Source organism: Penaeus japonicus, unplaced genomic scaffold, assembly GCF_977035675.1.
Source record: "Penaeus japonicus unplaced genomic scaffold, GWHDUDI00000001_assembly GWHDUDI00000013, whole genome shotgun sequence".
Classification (NCBI taxonomy): domain Eukaryota; kingdom Metazoa; phylum Arthropoda; class Malacostraca; order Decapoda; family Penaeidae; genus Penaeus; species Penaeus japonicus.
The window spans coordinates 32,166,076-32,168,575 of NW_028234415.1; the positions used below are offsets into that span (position 1 = coordinate 32,166,076).

At 44.0% G+C, this 2,500-nt stretch overlaps 1 protein-coding gene across 1 annotated transcript in view; it reads right to left on the reverse strand.

Annotated features, from left to right (window-relative positions):
* The window catches only part of LOC122267815 (uncharacterized), an 8,883-nt gene extending 7,159 nt beyond the window's left edge, over nucleotides 1-1,724 (reverse strand). Inside the window, exon 1 of the mRNA XM_086543435.1 lies at nucleotides 1,587-1,724. The gene's annotated coding sequence lies outside the window, so the exon portion shown is untranslated. The remainder of the gene's footprint in view (nucleotides 1-1,586) is intronic.
* Nucleotides 1,725-2,500: the final 776 nt, after the last annotated feature.

The window sequence follows — 2,500 nt, forward strand, 5'->3', positions numbered from 1 at the left end:
AAAAACGTTATATTTCGTTAACATTTAGATACAAACAATTGACAGTAGGTATACATATATCATAAAGACATTGTCTTCAAGCTATATTTGCCATGTTTGTTTGGAAGACGCTTTTTCAACACTACTATGATTTGGTACTCTTTAGAATAAAGAAAATGTATAGTACTTCGTTTTAAAGTTATTTTTCGAAAATAATATAAAAACCTAAAATCTAAAATTGCACGCAAACCAGCTGCCATACCTTTATGGACCTAACAACAAAATAATGAGGATTTTGAAATGTTGATATCTTCGTTTCAATAAAGGAAAGTGACAGACGACAAACACCTATTCTGACAATTTTCCAAGTGCTAAGAGAAGCAAAATGTTCTTGTTTATTTATTTGTATATTGGGAAGGTATGTTTCTAATATGTTCTGGAAATCTAAGCAACAACAATAGCAGAATTGGCCTCAAAAGAAGAGATCACAAATATAACCTTTAGGGGCGTGTTTTCCCTCACGTGAAAATCACCATGAATCTGGTACCAAAGGTTTAAACCTTCACTAACGTCTATAGATTGGTCTCTAATATTCCAAGTGAATAAACACATTTCTAAACCGTGAATAGGATGAACAAAATAGGAAAATAAATCTACATGCAAGAAAAATATAGAATATGTTAAATAAAAACATTCATACATGCATAAATATGTTTCAATAGTGAAACTTCTATGAAAAAGAAGTACTGTTCTGAATAACTATTAATGTCTTGGGGAAACCTTCTCCCCCTCCTCTCCCCCCTTTCCCTCTTCCCCCTCCTCCTCCTCCTCCTTCAACTTCTTCCCCCTCACCCCCTCCTCCTTCCCCTATACTCTAGCCAACTGATAGGCGTGAACCAATTTTCAATATATCAAATCATGACCTGAGATATCCTGTTTTAGTATCCCCTTCCACCTAATAAGGCGGTGAAGGTTATCCTAAAGTTACTTGTATCGACTATGAACAAGGGTAAATAAGGCAGAGGAAGAGAAGGGAGACACGAGTGATCTGAACAAACCGGCAGAGCACGCAGCTCTGACCTCCAGCCTGCCTGCCGGTTGAAGGTAAGCGTATTATCGGGCCACCCCGAAAAAGTACTGCAACAAAGAGTACGTCCATGTCTTCTCCCACTGGTAACACTTCCCCCCACCTCCTCCTCCTCCTTTCCCTCCTCATTTTCCTCTTTCTCCTCCTCCTCCTTTCCCTCCTCATTTTCCTCTTTCTCCTCCTCCTCCTCCTTTCCCTCCTCCTTTTCCTCTTCCTCCTCATCCTCCTCCTTTTCCTCTTCCTCCTCCTTTCCCACCTCCTTTTCCTCTTCGTCCTCCTCCTCCTTTCCCTCCTCTTCCTCTTCCTCCTCCTCCTCTTGATCCTTTCTGGCCGGCCGGAGTGAATGAGGATGACACTGATCTTATAAATCTATCTGCATCTTTCACTTTCAAGAAGGTGGAGGTTGCAAACGCTGGAAAATGCCTTAAAATGGTCCGTAGTACCCCCCCTCCCCAACTCCTCCTCCATTGATAAAAATGTTGATTAATCTAAATGATTAGGGGAAAAGTAGTAGACTTACAACTTCGAGCAAATCAGGCCAGGTTGGTGTCGATCGGGGACTGCTGCCTTTGGAGCTCCAGCGGGGTTGCTATTCTCAGCTCCAGTGGGGTTGTTGTCTTCGGCTCCACTGGAAGGGGAAGCTCCGTCGGAGTTGGGGTTCTCAGCTCCAGCAGGAGAAGCTCCACCGGGGTTCGTGCCGGGATTCGCTGCCTCCTTGTCCGCACCGTTCAAAGGCGAGACTGACTCGGAGGCGCCTGGAAAACCTTGAGAGAGAAATTGCAACATAAGCAGTCTTACTGCAAAACATTGCGCAACAATGCGCAACGGTTTACAAATTCGCATCACATATCACATAAATATGCATGAAAATGTGTGTCTCTAAAGGTATGTGTGCGTCTAATACTACGAAAATGCGCATGCGTCTGACTGTGTTAGACATACTAAGAACGGCTACAAGTGCGTCTGAGCGAGAGCCTGTGTTGTTGTGACAGCGGATAAGAGAAACACAAGGTCAACAGGGCCATGCCCTCCTTGCTCAGCACAGGACACGATAAGGGGGGGGGGGGGTAAGGCTAGAGGTAAGGTTGTTTTTTACCCCCCTCCCCCGAAAATTGAGAGGCTGTTCGTGTTAGGCAGTAAAGAGGACTACAGCTATTTAAAACACACATACAAACACACACACACACAGACAAAGTCCTTCCCTCCCTTCCTTCATTAACCATGTGCACTCAAGAGGTAAAGAGACTAAAGAGACGGTTCTGCCATGCCTTTTCTTTAACACGATGGGGGGGGGGGGTTGCACCGATGAGGAAACAAGGGAAGAGTTAGAGTTATGCAGTGATGCTCAGCGGCAGCAGGATCATGTTATGCTTTCTCTTTAGACCTGGACGTGTTAGGTTAGAACACGAAGGAGGATTTAGGGCTATTTTAAGG